This window comes from Chlamydotis macqueenii, chromosome 3, assembly GCF_036417535.1.
Source record: "Chlamydotis macqueenii isolate bChlMac1 chromosome 3, bChlMac1.mat, whole genome shotgun sequence".
NCBI classification, from domain to species: domain Eukaryota; kingdom Metazoa; phylum Chordata; class Aves; order Otidiformes; family Otididae; genus Chlamydotis; species Chlamydotis macqueenii.
In genome coordinates this window covers 122,601,158-122,619,159 of record NC_141558.1, presented here as the reverse complement: position 1 = coordinate 122,619,159, position 18,002 = coordinate 122,601,158, and positions in this window count along the sequence as shown.

Below are 18,002 nucleotides of genomic sequence, written 5' to 3'. Positions count from 1 at the left end.
CCATAACTGCTGTATAAGGCATTTGGGTTTTGGTTATGCTAAAGAATAAAATTTGCATGAAGTCACAGTATTGTAAAGCAGGTTATTTATTTATAATAAATATTTCCTTTGCAGGGATGAAAGACTAATATATTGCAAGGATTTGTAGGCTACAGTACCTTTTCTTTTAACCTAAAGACCTATTCTATAAATTTGATTAAAAAGAACACTGTTCCCATTATTTTCAAAGATACCACCCCCCTGTTATCAGTTTTCCATACACCTACCCACCAGATCAGCAGTTTGGATCCTAGTCCTTGCCTCTCAGTGCTTAAATTGAGTGAGTGTCTCCTGAATTGGGCCTAAGGTCTGATGAAGTTTAAAGGAGAACATAGGGCTGGGATGTGAAATTGGTAGAAAGAACACAAAGATAAAGACAGTTACTTTTGAAATCATCATGGTTGATGCCCCATCCCTGGAAACGTTCAAGGCCAGCAACCTGATCTGGTTGGAGACGTCCCTGCTTCTTGCAGGAGGGTTGGACTGGATGGCCTTGAAAGGACCCTTCCAACCCTAACTATTTTATTCTATGATTCTAAACTTTTAAGTCCTGTTAAAGAGCAAAAATTTGGTAATGAAGATCTGTTTGACAATATTTCAGCTAAAAGGCACGTTATTTTCAAGCCTAGTTGTAAGGATATTAAGATTATGTCATCATTTTCCATCAAAAATTTTTTTTTTCTGATACTGGATTTTTTTTTTTAATAGAAAGCGTGCAATTTTGTTGAGCTTTCAAAAAGCATTGAGTACTTAATATTAATGTTTTAGGTGCATATTTTGGTATCTAATTCAACATTCAAATCAATGGGAAGCTGATTCAGAATTTGAGCCTAAAAGCAGTGCTGAACATGGACCTAAGAGCATAAATGTTAGCCATTTAATTTTAAAAAATGTTTATCATTCATGCCTTATATAGATTTCTCATTTCAGTATGTAGGAATTGAAACTTATTCTAAGAAACGGTACCAGATACAATGGACAAAATTGCAAGTGCTACCGAAAGCAAAAAGCAATCATCATTTTTTCCACCAGAAACTAGTAGGACTCAAGTATGCAATTCACCTAGATAAAAAAATACAGTAGGTATAATAAAGCACATGAGTATGTTTCTACGATGATTTACACTCCAAAGATTATACATCTATTCATTAAAAATACTGATGGGCCAGAGGATCTCCACCTTTGATGTAACCAGATCTCACCACTCAAGCAAGGGCAGGAGGGTTAGAGAAATGCAGGTTGTAAGGAGGAGGCGGACAGTCCAGAAGACGCTGTTGTTCCTCTGTACATCAAATCTGACAAAACATTTACAGCACCATGCTCCGGATTTGTCCTCTATCAGCAGAAACATCTAACAAACCACTGGCTCATGGTGGGAAGGCACATGGATGCAGGGTTGGACAAAATAAAGTTGTTAACTATTTTTCTGAGAAAATCTCAGTCTAGGCAACTACCCTATATTTTATTCTTTTGTTGAAGGAATACAGACACTTCACACTCTGAAGCCTCAACTAAACAAAGGTGTACAAAGATGCGCTTGGAGCCGTATCTTAAGGCATCCAGTTAGGAAATTCCAGTCTATGTTGAGCTTTAGCCTCTGTCCTCCTGCTTCATTGCCTGAGGCTGCATTGGTTGTTTCATCACATCAAGGATCATTGTCAGAGTGTCAGCAGGGCTGGATTTATGAAGTGTGTCACAACCAGTCATTGACAATGCAGTACAACTGCAAAATAGGTTTAAAATACCATATCCTGTGAGTCTTATGCCGTGAAGCTACAGGACAGGTCACATTTCACTGGAAAACATCTGCACAATCTGCCAGGAAAACCCAGACATATGTAAGCATGCGGAGGGAAAATACAGTGGATGTTTTCTGTGTTATCCAGCTGTTCATAAGAATAGATTACAATAAACCCTTGTGAATAATACCAACAATTACAGCAACATAGTTGAACTTTATTCAGGTGATTTAAACTATGAACATCAGGAAGCTACAGGTGACTCACAAAGGAAGCTCCATTTAGAGACCAGGTAACCAGGAGGGAGGCCTGGTTACCGACCGCACAAAATGTTACGTCAGTGCAACCGCACCGATCTCCATCCACTAAGCTACTCTCAACTGACACTGCCCAAACCATTTCTGACACGGGATCCTGATCTTTATCCCCCTGTTACCACTGGTTACGTTTTGTTTAAACAAAAACACCGAGACACATTCTCCGGGCTCGGTGATGACTGTCCACCCCAGCTTCTCCCATCTCCTTTCTTCGCTAGTGTGTACCCATCTACTCCCAATCTCATTTCCCTCCCCGTAATTCTGTGATTCATCTGTAGCCTCGGGGAAGGGCACCTGATTTCATTGCTTAACTGCTGTTACAAGTTGCTGCACAGATCACCTGGCATTGCAGGATGAGGCTGCCAAGAACTCCATACTAGAACGACAGAGAGCAGGTTTGCAATGCCAGCACTCTTACGAAAACCTTATGTCATTTATTCTGGGGTTATTTCAAGTGTATGGCCAAAATGCCGCCTTCAGTACTGCTGTACCACCGGCAACGTTCTGCTTCTGAGTTCTTGTTACTGTTGAATGATGGGCAAGCATCAGAAAGTACAGCTAGCTATCAGGAAATTTCTTTCCTCAGTCCTCTTAGAGCAGAACAACTTTCTGTCCATGTTATTTTTTTTCAGCTCAGTTTCCAGGCATTTAAAATTATTTTTTAGGAATTTATTTTTTAATACTGAGTTACTTAATGCCAACTGAATACACTAGTCCAGCAGTCTTTTAGAGTAAGATCTAACATATCCAGGCATTAGTCACAAGCTAGAAGATGGCAAACCAAGCCTGCCTTATGAAAAGTGTCCTCAAAAAGAGATGTCCCATTCAGTCTTTGGTTTCCTTGTTAAGTCTGTTAGCTGATGTGGTGACTTCTGAGTACCCTCGATGTATCTGTGATCTCCCACGGCAGCTCTTACTCCATCACTGTAACACTTCTAACCCCTTTCGCCCTCCTGTGTCACTCCCTGCTTTACCAGCTCTCGTCCCACATGTTCTTGTATCACTGTAACCCTCAGAGAAGGGATGGAGAAGTTAGGTATCCAATTCCTATGAAATACAGGATCTGCCTTCCTTCCATCCTTGTTCAGAGAGTGCCACAAGTTGCAGTAGTCAGCCTGTGAGGGGTGCTGGGAGTGACTGGACAGGGAAAGGAGGGAAAAGGGGGTCCAGGTCTCCTGAAGTCCATTCTGCCTCGCTCTCAGTAAACATAGTCAACCTGAAATTAACTTTCCAAAACCTACCTGTCTCAGTTTTAGAAGATACAGAAATTGTAGGGTCATAAAAGAAATAAAAAACATCTTTGAAAAGTTAATTAGCCAAAGATTAATACCAGGTTGGTACGTTTGGTGTGGTACTGGAGTGAAGAATCATAGAATGGTTTGGGTTGGAAGGCCATCTAGTTCAACCCCCCTACAAGGAGCAGGGGTATCTCCAACCAGATCAGGTTGCTCAGAGCCTCGTCCAACCTGGCCTTGAATGTTTCCAGGGATGGGGCATCCACCACCTCTCTGGGCAACCTGTTCCAGTGTTGTACAACCCTCAGAATAACCAAAGAACAACCAAAGTGCAAACCATCCCTTCAGTTCAGACCCAAGGTGGAAATAAACATCTCTGCCAACTTACATACAATTTATTGCTAGAAAAAGAAGAGATAGACTCGGCTATCCTCTTTCATGACAAACAGACCTATACTGGACTGTGGCACCCTATGTTTTATGTGAGCAAATGACTTGTCCTGATATAAATCACAGAACACCAAAGCTAGCCGGTTGTGTTGGTTCAGAAATAGCTGCGTGCTGAAGGACACTTGCTCCAAAGGCAGTCCTTATCAACCTGAGACCCTTGTAAAGTCATTCTGGTTGTTTATCTGTACATAAGTAAAATACAGGGGGACATCCATCCAACCCCAAGGACCCAAAACTGCAAATGCACATAAATAACTTCAGCCGCACGACTGGTCTCACTGGGTAAACATCAGGGAGGAAGAAGAGGTACTGACAATATTGACAGAAGAACAAATTAGTAGAAACCCTCCATGACCAACTTGAGGCTGAAAACGTGGGAGGAGTCTTTGACCATCAACTGAGGAAGGTAATGGAATAGCTTTCCAGCAGTAGGGATGGCAGATGAAAACTCAGAAAGCTTTACAATAAAGGTTGGCCATTAACTCCATCCCTGCTGAAACCAGGACAAAGAGTTACGAGCCTTGCCTGTCATACCACAGGACTGGAATCAGTGACCCACGAGGTCTCTTTTGTCCCAGTGTTTGTACGTGACTGAAGTTACTCGGAAGCGTAAATGTTTATAGGATGAGCCTCAAGCTTGCGTCAGCAAACTGGCACGCTTCCATGGGTGTTCCATTCAATCCACTGAATGCAAAGAAACATTGAAGAATAACTTCCTAGTAAAAATGCACACACATGCATACTATATATATGTATAAAATGTATATGTTTATATATAAACAGACAGTTTGAAAATGAAAAAAGTTACTAGTTACAGCTATTTTAATGTATACTGTAAACAATCTATATATCTGCTGCAAATTATATACACATTTATGTACACATGTTGTGAGTAAACTAAATAACTTTCACTGAACTCTAACATGGATTATATTAATATTTTTCTTAAGAGACACTGAAGGAATGTTTGAACAGAGATGATTTCTTCAGATGTCCATAGGGTCTGGATGAGGGGATCGAGTGCTCCCTCAGTAAGTTTGCAGATGACATCAAATTGGGCAGGAGTGTTGATCTGCTCGAGTGCAGGAAGGCTCTGCAGAGGGATCTGGACAGGCTGGATCGATGGGCTGAGGTCAATCATATGACGTTCAACAAGGCCAAGTACTGAGACCTGTACTTCGGTCACAACAACCCCATGCAATGCTGCAGGCTTGGGGAAGCTGGAAAGCTGCCCAGAGGAAAGGGAGCTAGGGGTGCTGGTAGGCAGCCGGCTGAACGTGAGCCCACGTGGCCAAGAAGGCCAACAGCATCCTGGCTTGTATCAGGAACAGTGTGGCCAGCAGGAGTAGGGGAGTGATCGTGCCCCTGTACTTGGCACTGGTGAGGCTGCACCTCGAATACTGTATGCAGTTTTGGGCCCCTCAGTACAAGAAGGACGTTGAGTTGCTGAAGCGTGTCCAGAGATGGGCAACAAAGCTGGTGAAGGGTCTGGAGCACAAGTCTTAGGAGGAGCAGCTGAGGGAACTGGGATTGTTCAGTCTGGAGAAGAGGAGGCTGAGGGGAGACCTCATTGCTCTCTATAGTTACCCGAAAGGAGGTTGTAGGGAGGCGGGTGTTGGTCTCTTCTCCCAAATAACTAGCGATAGGACAAGAGGAAATGGCCTCAAGTTGCAGCAGGGGAGGTTTAGGTTGGATATCAGGAAACACTTATTTACTGGAAGAGTGGTCAGACACTGGAACAGGCTGCACAAGGAAATGGTGGAGTCACCATCCCTGGAAGTGTTCAAAGAACCTGTAGATGTGGCACTTCAGGACATAGTTTAGCAGGCATGGTGGTGTTAGGTTGACGGTTGGACTTGATAATCTTGGAGGTCTCTTCCAACCTTAAAGATTCTACGATTCTATTATTCAACTTAGGAACTTTTAAAGGTATTAACTGAGCATGATTTGGGCACTGTGCCCCACAACTTCCCACAGGAATTACACACCAGAGCATTAAGGATATGGGTTGTCACAGTTTAAGTCACCAAAACCAGCAATAGGATTTAGCCCTGAAGTGGCTTATGGTCTGCAGGGCCCTACATGACTTAGGTCCCTTGATAGTGGTAACTGTAGCATATATTGAATCAACAGACAACTTTAAAAGAATACCTAAATGCACAAAAGTAAGCAACTGAAAATGAGAATATTCCAAAATTAAGTCTGAACTGTTAATCTGAATTACAGTATTTACTATGATACACAGAACTTCATCCTACAGTTCTGACAATCTTCAGTAAAGTCTATGTAAAAGCTGCACTTTTCACCTGCATTTTAGTGCCTGAGAAAAGGCTTCCTCTTTCCCTACAGACTATTTCACACCAAATATTTCTTATTTGTATGACATAACACTCTTGAGCAAGATAAATGTAAAAAAGATATTGTACATCTAACCAAATCCTTGCTGAGGACAGAATTGGTTTCCATCAGGACATTAGAGCTTTCTTTGAACACATGTAAGATGCAATATTTAGAAATAATGCAATATATTTATAGCGATTTTTACCATAATATAAAATCTGCACTTATAGTAAAAGGAGTTGAGTAATGTAGTAAAATTATGTATGTTAACAATTAATTTTTAAGAGAACAAGATCAGTATTTCCACAGGGTAAGACACTGATTCTGTAGTTACTCGTCATCAGTCATAACAGCCCAGAATGGATACAACATACACTCACAAAGCAACTTCCTATTCTTTCTGTCTTTGTTTCAAGACAACACTAACTCAATGTCAAGGACAATCAGTCTCAAAATCTTTTAGAGTTGATGACTAAGAATAGAGGGGGATTTCCCCAACCATCATTATTGCTAAACACAAAGATCTATTAGCTTCTTTACTTTTATTTGCATTTGCATCTGATCTTTTGATCAGTGGCAGTGCTAACAACACAGCTATGAGAGCCTGCAAGTGAGAAATCCATTTATGCGATCTCTTTCTTACTTAACTTAGAGATTCCTTTAAAAAAAAATTAATGAGAAGCGCGCGGCTCCAAAAGAACTAGCATGGATAGAGGCCTCTTGGCCTGGGTGTTTCCTGTAGGAGAACATTTCTGACTCCTGCTGTGGGAGAAACTCCTACTTGTCCTGCCCTAAGGGTGAAAGATACTGCCAGGGAATTACAGCAATAAACCTCCAGGTCCCTGTCAAGCTCCAACTATCCCAATGATTTATTATTCCCTTAGGACTCAAGAGACCTCAGGGAGATTGAAAAGTGCTGCTCCTTCTACAGATGACCCAACCCATAACCGCAACGAACAGGCGGAGAAGCATCCTTTGCCAAAGCCGGGGTTGGAAACTGTGGGAGCCTGGTAAGGCCACAGAGTGGGTGGTTGGGAAGGCTTCCCTGCCCTGTCCGGAGGCAGGTGGTCGCTGCTGTAGCACTTGCACAGACATACACAATCGCCGAGCCTCCTGAAATGCTCCTGGCCATTTGGACTGCCTGCTTGCTGGCAGGCTGCAGGACGAGCTGCTGCACCAACTGCATCTGGAGCACAGTGGAGGTTTGCCAGGAAGCCTGGCGAAACGTCGGTCTGAGCCAGGCTGCTCCCGCACACACACATGTAGGTGCTTGGAGAAGAAAAACTCAAGCTATGCTTTAGGACAGGAAAGGCAGTGGCAAGGGCTGGAGTTCCAGCAGATAGCTGGGTTAGTGTGCTGACCTACGGCAGGTCTGGCTGACCAGGGCTGCTACGTGTCCTCAAGTTTCACCAAGAGCTGCTCTGGCAATGCCTCTGCTGCAATGGGCTTCAGTTGCTGCTGAGCAGGAGCAGAGCAGAAGGGGAACAGGTTTCATGTCCAAATCACCTGTCTGAGTGGGCATCTGCTCATCGAGGAGCAGGATTAGCTCCCAGGCTAGAAGCAGAGTCATGTTCATGGCAGTACATAGTTGGGTCTAAGAGGAAAACCACCTTTCCCATCCTCATGGGAAACGCACTGGCACTTGCTGTCGTCTACTCTGTGCCTGGGCGCTGATTTACCCATCGACAGTCATCTTGGGGCACCTTCACACCGTGCTTTCCATGGTGCTCTGACAACAACAATGCCTTAGATTTTCTAAAAGTAATTTTTATTTTACATTTTTTATTTTCTCTACTCTTTGTAAAGTATTCCTTCAGGTGCTTCATATAATAAGCCATTTCTGAAGACAAAATCTATGTTAATGTGAAGCTGACCCTTTACCTGAGCAGATGTCTACCACACACACATCATACATGGTGGCAGCAACGTCAAGCTTGCATATTTGGAAAAAAAAAGGCAACACCAGAGTGAATAGTCACATAGGCAAATTAAATCTCTCTGCACACACATGCATAGAAGAGAGGCTACCACTGATCTCAGGTAGAATCTGTATCCTTGTTGCCATTCAGTCTCAGTGAGAGCAGGATTTTTTTTCCATTCTCCCAAGAATTTGTAGACTCTCCCAACCTGTCTTCAAACAAACAGAAAGAAGTAGCACATTTAACAATGAAAGGAAAGCCTGAGCAAAACTATCTGTAACCACTTAAGATTCAAGTATGCCAGAAGTTCCTAAGTCATCTGATACTAATTTCTGAAGTATTCAAATAGGACTTCTGCTATGCTATATGCCAGAAACCATAAATATGATGCTTTCTCTTATCAATCTTCTCTTGCTTTAGGCAGCTTGATAGCATGAGCTCAATGCATGCACTATTCCTCCTTCCTTCCCCTAACAGAACCCAATGAACCTGTGGGACTTTTCTGCTGGAGGTGAAACTGCTGGATTAGAAGATCACACTGAACAGGAACTAGAAGCCAGCCCACACAGGCTTTACAGGAAGAAATCATAGAAAAAGGCAAACACAAGAGAAAACTTAGAACAGGGATAAATTAGCAAATGGCAAAGTTCACCAGGAGGTAAGGTTTGCATGCTAGCCTTTGTGTTTACATGCTCGCTCCTGTGGATGCAGATCTCCACTGATGTGTTCCTGGGGAGAGAGCAGCTGGGACTCTCTCAGTTCACATTGCCAGGACCAGTCTGAAGACAGGCATTTCAGATAATGTAGCAAGGAGACAGCATCGAGAGTTATAAAAACAGTCAAAAGAGTCTGACAGGCAGGTGACCACCAGAGCTGAAGTTTTATCTTCAGAAAAAGTCGTTTAGTTCAGTATTGTAAGTTTCTGAAACGCGCTATGGATTTTCATTTTAAGCTAAAACCTGGAAGTCCATTGATTTATTAAATTGTAGATCTGTAATGAACAGGTATTTGAATATTTCTCTTCCTACCAAACTGGAATCCACAGAGGACTTTGCCTCCCATGAGGCTACACAGGGATGGTTAGTCTGACATTAGATGTCAAACGAATCAGTCAGGTGCGAGCGCATAGGGGAAAAAACAGCCAGTGAACCACACTTGTAGGAAAGAATGAGTTCATCAGACCCACAAGATGACTTAAGACATGGCATACCCCTTATGCCTACATAAGGCTACATACATGCATACATATGGCTAAACACAGTTTAACATTCACAGGATTGAAAATTAATTACTTTTCATTCATACCAACAACAACAAAAAATTGGGATATTTTAAGAATATCAGTATTTCATCCTTATTCCAAGAACAGAATTTCAGCTACAAAAAATATTACACATTTCCAGTTCCACTGAATGTTGAACTATGCAATTTTTTTTTTGTGATAGGGATATTAAACAGGAATTCTTAAATTTTCTTTTCTCAGCTAGAAAAGATTCAATTTCTAGAATTTGAAAAATTCAACATAAGTAAGTGGTTGTATTATCCATCAATTCGATGGATAAATCAAAATAAGATACAATGAAGCTTTTTATTATGAAGTTATAAAAAAATTCTGAAGCAAATATTTGTAGATATAGGAAACTATAGCTACCATATCCTTGGGCTAGAACAGATTTTGGGGATTCAGCTGTTGAACCAAAACACAGTATTTTTTTCCATTCAGAAAAAATGTTAAAATAAATTCATGTTCATAGTCTGAATTGTTTTATTTAGTTTGCTTTCAGGTTACTTAACCCTTTTGGAAATCCCCTAAAGTTCAGGTCATTTTTCAGACTAAAATAATTGCAAAACAAAACATTACGTATGATCTTTTGATAATACTGAAGTTAAGAATTGTGGTTTTGGCCACAGGAAAGACTGATATCTGCCAGAAACTAACTGGTTTGATATCTCTAAATATGCCCTAAAATTACTTGTGAAAAATGACCTGAATTCAGATATAGCCCCTGTGCCCCTGAACCTCCTCTTTTTAGGAATTCTGTTACTCAACACAATTATTATAACAAATACTATTACATTTTTATTAATTATTGCATTCACTCTGACAGACGTTAGACTCATAAATTAAAAAAAAAAAAACAACACAAAAACAAACAAACAAAAAAACAACCACACAATCTCTGTCACAAAGATTGTGGCACTCTTTCAGTAACTGTTTGTGGCAGGAGGAACACTTCACAGGAGAATCTAGTTCACAAGGCTTCCAGACCAAATTCTACAGATCAAAGATTTTTAAATTCATCTCAGTTAAACATCTAAATCAAACAGGTCGAGAATTACTAGATCCACTAATCTACTTCCTTTTCTAAACATATCCGTCATTTATCTTTTTAAGACTACTGGCGCTCTGCTCTAGTCTCTAGCTAGCATACTTGAGAACATCTCAATGATACTCTTTCTTTGCTGAGTCTTGTCTCTTAATTTCCTCTGGCACTGAAAATTCTCAGTCAATTCTTTTCTTAATTGTGTACTTAAAGGTAAAACTTGAGAGTTAACCTTTTGGGCAAAAACCCTTTCATTTCCATTTCATTTGATTTTTTTTTTGTCATAAAAGTCCTCCACTAAAAGCATATTTGCCATAGCAAGTGCAATTCAGAAATTAGGTGAAAACTCAGGTGAGGAAATTCAAATGCATTTCACTTTGCTTGGCAAAAAGTGGCAGCTGGTTCACAGAAATATAACTCAAACCCAGAAACGTTTGGGTCACCACGATCCAGGAAAGCAGATAAGGTGAGTAGCAAGAAGAGCTACGCACTTCCGAATATTTTGCAAGAAGTCCAATATGGTAGCAAGCAGCCCTGTTGCTGTCTATTCTGCATCCCCATCTGGTGTCCTGTAATGGTTTTAACGAAAGCTCTTACACATGGTTTTTAAAACAACCCATCTGTTTACTGGGTTGAACTAAAAGATGTAAACGCAGTGTAATACGCCAAAGAATATAATAGTCTCAATATAAGATCTGACAGTGTCAACCAGCAACAGGTTCCAGCTGGGGCAGCCTCATGGAACAAAGACAGCCTTTGGCTCAATACTGACTATGTGCTTCTGAAGTTCCAAATCAGGCGAAAGAGAAACAAAGCTCAAGACCTTGACCAGATGTGCAATACCCAGCCGAGCGCACAGTAAGCATGCTCCCACAGCAACCTCGCTATCAACATGGACAGTTCCGATAGGAGCAGACATCTGTTTCAGATGGCTAATACAGGGGATGTAGTACATAATCAAAGATAACGTTGAGCAGGACTGATCCTTTGAACTGCCTTCTCCCTCTCTGCTGTTGCTGGACACAACATGAATTAGCTCATGTTCTATTTTAGACAACCAGGGACAGAGTTGCAGCAACTCTGCAGCTGAAGAAGGACTGGATTTCCAAAAGTGCTCCAGTACAACATTAATGGTCAGAGTTGCAAAATCTACAAACACCCAGCCATACTCCTCTTTCTAATATCTTCTCAACCTCTTCCCAGTAAATTAGATAAACAGATGCAAATTAATTAAATCTACAGATTAATGGTTATTGTACCAGGGTCCACAATGAGGATTTAACACGTAAGAGCGCTCAGTACATGTTGTCAGGAAAGGAGGTTAGAGACAGACATTCCTAATGACCAGTCATTTCTAGTCCCAACGATTGCTTCCCTCATAATCAAACCACCTAGATGCATGCCGACATGTACATTATCCAAGTCCTCTTTTCCACAGGAAAAACCTGGGATTATCCAAATTTCCAGAGTTTCTAGCTCCCTACAAAGACGAGGTTGACTCTACGCATTATATGAGTTTACCGTAACCATGCTACGCAACAAGCACACATAAGAAATACCGTAGATAACACATCACTCTTTTGGGTTGGTTGGTTGGTTTGTTCTAGGGAAAAGGACTTTATTTTTGTTTTGCTTTCTTAGAGTATTTATCACAGAAAATTCCTGATCCATGACTAGAGCTTGCAGGTGTTAACATAACACAAATTGTATGACATTCTCCAAATCTGGATTAATTCATAGACTTACCAGAGGCTCTCTTGTGATGGTTTTCCCTTGAAAATTTATTGAGATGACGAACTCCTGGAGGTGATAGCTCCTATCTTTCGATTACAGCCTTGATGGTCTGATAAAGACTATAAAACTGCAACCATTAAATCTCTGGTCCCTGAATTCCCCCTCAGCATTCTCCTTGGAGATCGCCTGAAAGAGATAAACAGAGATGTGAAGAGCACGTGATGGAACTGTTCCAGCATTGATACTGATAATATTACTTGGATTTTCGTTTATGCTAATATCAATTAAGCAGGTCTTATTAATACTGGTTCTCATTTCTTGAAGTTGCCTTATAAAGCAATCTATAGTAGATTGCTTCGCTTTCCACTTATGAAGAAAAACAAATTACTTTCCACACTTATATGCTCTGTACAGCGTGGTAGGAGAGGCAGCCTTTAGAGAGAGGATTATCAGACAAATTAAAGAAGAGTAGCAATGGAGGAAAATGTTGTATGTTCACTTTCAGAGGAAAGTCCATTTTCTGTAGACTCCTTAATTTATCCTCGTAAACACTGATCAGAAACTTCATGGACTCCAAACTGTGTATCTTCAGTCAGCCCTCCTAAATCTGCATGTGACAGCTACAGAAGTGCTTTTTCCCTTGTTTGTAACTAAGATGCACGCTGGCAAAGTTCAAGAGCCACTGCTAATTTTTCTCTTGCCTTTTGCTTGTCTATAGGAAGTATGCCAAACAATCTCATTTTATCTTAGCCCCTGCAAGCGTTTCTCTGCCTGAAACTGCAGGACCAGCATCCTTACAACACTATTCTTGGAGTAAAGTGGTTTCCTTTCTGCCCTGCTAGTAAATAGCTTCTGCTTCTCCCCGAGCCGCGCACCATCTTTTAACTTTCTTGAGACATCACAACTTCCCTTCCCCTAAGTTTGCCAAAGAACTATTTTGATCCAATGGGGTCTGTGAGCCATGACGTAGTATCAGGCAGAGCAGTAGAGATAAATGAGAGCCCATCACAAGTTGGCCCTACTGGAAGTGGTCTTCTGAAGAGCGGTTATCATTTACTATATACTAACCTGAGGACTGATATGACTGATGATTACATTCACCTTAGCAACAGAAAAACAATGCAAATCAAGCTATTTAACATTTTTGTAGCTCCCATAACCTTAGTGTGAGTACCTCAGAGTTTTTGGCCCACTGTGGTGCTGGCGTCCTAACCTAATACAACACACTGAGACGTGGAGAAGACGAATGAATTACCCAGGAGATGTCAGAGATTCTGGAGCAGAGTAGGGATCTCAAAACATCTATTACAGCGTAACCAGCTGAACGTGGAGAAATGAAAACTAGTCAAAGACTTCAGATTCCAGCTTTGCTGGATATTCACACCCCTTTGCTTACCCCAAAATCACAGCAAGCGTACACTGGTCCAGTATAGTTCAGGTGTAGGTACTCCAAGCTTTTACTTCTCAGCCTCTGAGCAGGGCTTGCTAACAGAAATTCAATCTCAACTGAAATATTTTTACATGCTACTTTTCAGGCATGGCAGTAATTTATCATGTGTTTTCTGTCTTTTGTGCATGATACATGCAGCAAGCACTAAGACCAGTTATACTCCCGAAAGTTCTAGCTTCACCTGAAATCGGCCTTTCTGAGCTCACCTTAATTGTGTCCTCGTGACCCCACTTTAACTTCAAAGAGCACTTCGAAGACCACACAGCTCCTACTGCAAGCAAGCCAGCAGGACAGGTATAACCCCTACTAATAATGTCATAGAGGCTAGACCACACAGGAGATTCCTGCTGTGCACCCTTTGGGCTTAAAGATGTAGGGGGTCTGAACTACCTGCCACTTAGACCGATTCACATCAGCTCCAAGAATCCCCCGTGCAAGGCATGCGGTGAGTTTTGGGCCCATACGGATGGGCATAGAGCTGTAGACGATCTCTGTCGATCAGATAGCCACAGTAGTTTTGCCCCAGCTTGCAGCACACTCTCTTCAAAGCTAAGCATAGCAGAGGGAAAGTTCACACCCAAGTAACCTGACAGGTTGCCAGTTAAAGCAGTCTCAGCCACTCTGAAAGTCTTGGGTCCTTGGTGCTGCCCTAGTTGTTCCCCACAGCAAGAAACTGCATTGCCCCTTAGATGACTGACTATAATAGGACATACAGACCATCACGACATCATTTTTAGAAGACTCTGAAGATACCCGCAAGTGAGCAACAAAGGGAAAATGGCTGGTTTAAAAGCCCTAGGTGTTGTCAGGTCACCAAGTAGGGTAGTGGAGTCAAGATCTAGGGAGTTGTGAACAGCTGAACTACGGAGCTTCACTAATAAAAACTTGTGGATTCATGGCAAAAGCTGATGGAAATGGAGAGCATCCAAAGAGGAGCTCTGTGACAAATTCTTGCACAGCATCCTTCAAAGGTCCTGTCTCTGAACCTTCAGGTCAACAGAGACAACTTGCTGCTGCAACAGAGGCTCCAGGTTTGGTGCTTGAAGGCAGCAGACTGACGAGCTACGGAGACTGGGCTGAAAAAAATGAATGGGGCAATTCAAAATTCTTCTCCTTACAAATCGTCAACACGTGGCTTGCAGTTGTCTTAAAATGAGTAGTCACTAATGAAATTTTTGTGATTGGTAATAGCTAAAAGTAGATATTGTCTGAAAGTTCACCACAGCCAGTATGTCTGGACTGTGGTCACTGAAATTCAGCCGTAGAGCTGGGATGGTTAGTTTTGGCTGGACACACAAGCTATAGGTATAGGGGTTTTTTTTCCTGTATGTTCTGAATTTTTGGCACAGGAGCTTATGGTTTGAGCTAATCTTCATTTCCTCATTGCCCCGGTTTCAAACAAAACTTTTCCTTGTTTGAAACTGGAATTTTATCCAGGGTGAAAGGAGGTAGTAGATAGGTGAAAGAGAGAGGGTTAAAATTTTGAGAGGAAAGACTGGAAGTGGTGAGACAGCTCTGCAGTTCTGGATCAGTTGTACGCTTTGTTCCCCTGTATCTCCCATGACAGGACACAATTCTTTTCTTGCCGCGTACTTATTTCCCTTTCACTTTTCCCAGACCACAGAAGATATCAATATTTTCACTAATAATAACTAATAATAATTCACTCTTTGCCCTAATTTGGTATACAGTTGTTAAACAAAACACTGACATTTTGTGATGTTAGAACTACCTTTTTTTCCAAGTCTGTCTTGGACCTTGCACAGTCCTTGAAAGAGACACAAAGGTTACTTCACCTGCTCAAATACTTACTGGTAAGGAACCCAAAATAAATCACAACTGTTGCTAAAGCAAATTTCTCTGAAAATGTTTTTCTAAGTTGCCATATTTACAGAAAATGCTGACATACGCATTCATCTCTAGATTAGAGCCAGTTACCCCCAGAAGGACAAGGAGTCCTCCTCATTTATTCCTGCTACAAGGAGCAAGTCTTCAGCTTTCTAAGACAGTAGTGCACTGAAAAGAAAATAGAAAAAAAACCAAACAAATCAACCCTTGAATCTTCTGTGGTGCACAAGCATAAGTTGCAGTTTGCATTTGAGTCCTTTGCCGCTGAATTTTCTCCTTCACACAGAAGCCAAACAGAGCAGACCCTGAATGAGAACCCTGCCAAAATTCTGATTATAGACTCCCTGTCTGCACCTGGCCGTTATTTTCCCACTACGCACCTGCAGAGCGGCTTCAAGCGTCTCATGATTGCTCGCTTGTCTCTGGCCTCATTCTGACAAAATTCACAGACACATTTCCCTTCTAATGACCATCACAACAGTTCCAACTCTGAACAGCCACTAATAAGTTCTCAATTTTTTTTTCCTGCTCACCAAATATGTATAATGAATAGTGATACAGCAGGCTGAAAGCAGAGTTAATGCAGTTCCTAGAAAGGAAAATCTACTTAAAAAAAATTAAATCAAATCATGAAAATCCAGGATTCCAGACAAAAAAAAAAAAAAAGATATAAAAGAAGAAAAAAAAAAAAGAAAAAAAAAAAGAAAAAAAAAAAAGAAAAAAAAAAAGAAAAAAAAAAAGAGTATAAGTGAAGACAGCAACCTTTTCACGTTCCCAGAGCTGCTTCTGTCTAGAAATTTACGAATGTTTCTACACCTGGAGAGCTCTGCAGCTTTTGGCTTTGCACAGCCCTTACATTGTGTGTCAGTTCCTAATTTCTGTCCTGTGTGAACTGTAAAGGGACCCAGCATCCACATTTCCTTGCTGCTGCTGGTGCTGCCACTGGCCAAACTGGAGCCCTTGCTCAAGCCAGTCTGGGGACAAACTGCTGAAACTCCAGGCTTTCTCTGAGCTGCAGGCCTGCCTTTAGGCTCTCCCTGGCTGTATTTTCTATTTCCCCATGAGATGTACTTGGAGCTCAATGTCTTTTTGCTAATAAGAAAAAAAAAAAAATTAAAAAATCCCTTTTCTATTTGGACCCTTGGTGTTCTGGGCAGAGAACAGCCCATGTGTGCATGCACGAATGGCCACTGCTTTTCTGAGTGGCTTTAATTCGAATTCCAGGTTGATCTTCTCCCAGGGCAATACATAGGAACAGATTTTGATGGAGGTCACATCAATCTGCTTAATGGTACAATTGACAGGCAACCAGTGACCACAGCAAAAAAAACACCTATCTAGATCTAGTGTGCCTAAAGAAGTGCTTCTTCACCCAGAAATTGTATTTTTTTTTTTGTTCCCTGAAGTATCAGTTATGCTTGTAAAAATACACTTCTTGATACACTTCTTACAATGCCACCTGTATCCATACATGTGGTAGGATGCTAAGTTACAATCCTCCCTTTAAAATACCACCCCACTGCTTCCCAAGGGGCCTTTTCATGATGCTGCTGAAGCCTGGATGTGCAGGGACAATGAACAACCAGGTATTTTAAAGAGATATCAGTATGAAACTAATGAGGAAATAAAATATTGATGCTTTTGTTTTGTCTGGATTTGTTAGAAGAGGTTGCTCTTGAATCCTCCAGCCAGAGGACACTCAAAGAGGAGATGGTACCATGTGCACTTCCAAAGGCACAGTAAGGAGCAAATATTACCAAATTCTCATCTTATCTAGCCTAGGAGTAGCAAACCATCTCCAGAAGAGAGCCTTGTGCACAGCTGTGCCATACAAAGAGAGGATTTATTCAGACATGTTGGTCCAGTCAGAAGTGCAAGGTTCTGAAACAGCTAGCAAGAGCTCCACTCTCATTAGTGCAAGCTTCTGTGTTACAAACCAGGACCAAAATGGGAGAGGAAAAATGCAGATCTTGGAGCCCTACCATCAAAGAGAGGACGAAGTTTACCCTGTGAGTCACAAGTCACAAACCAAGCGTATATTAATCTTCGCTCTGACACATTTCTTCCATCCATCAGGTCTAGCATTGTGCTCGTCTAACAGTGAGGATACATCATGTCATTCATGACACATGATGATTCCCAGATGTTCGGAGAGCTCTGCTACGCAGTGGAACAAATGGGTGTTTATAGTGAAATAAGTACCAAATTTAGCAAAACTGACGATGAAGTTACAAGTTAATTAGTGCAAGAGGGCCTAAAAAACATGATACACAGGAGCTCATACTTCTTCAGTAGATTCAGAAGTATAAATTGAGAAAAGAGGCTAACAACCGAACAAAAAAAAAACCCAAACAAACAAAAAGCCCACCCAAAAAGTCACACTGAGAGAAGGCCAGAACAAATAACACCACTGCCGAGCTCTGAGGTAGCTCTTCTGGTGGAGTTCCTGTTGACGAATAAAAGAAGCTCTGAGTCAGGTGCTTGGAAACACAGTCATACGTAACACCTACCAAATCAATGAGAAATAAAGGGCGGGAAAAGGATCTAAAAACATCTTCCAGAGTCTGTGAACCTCCCAATTGACTATAAGAGCTCCTGATTCAGGTC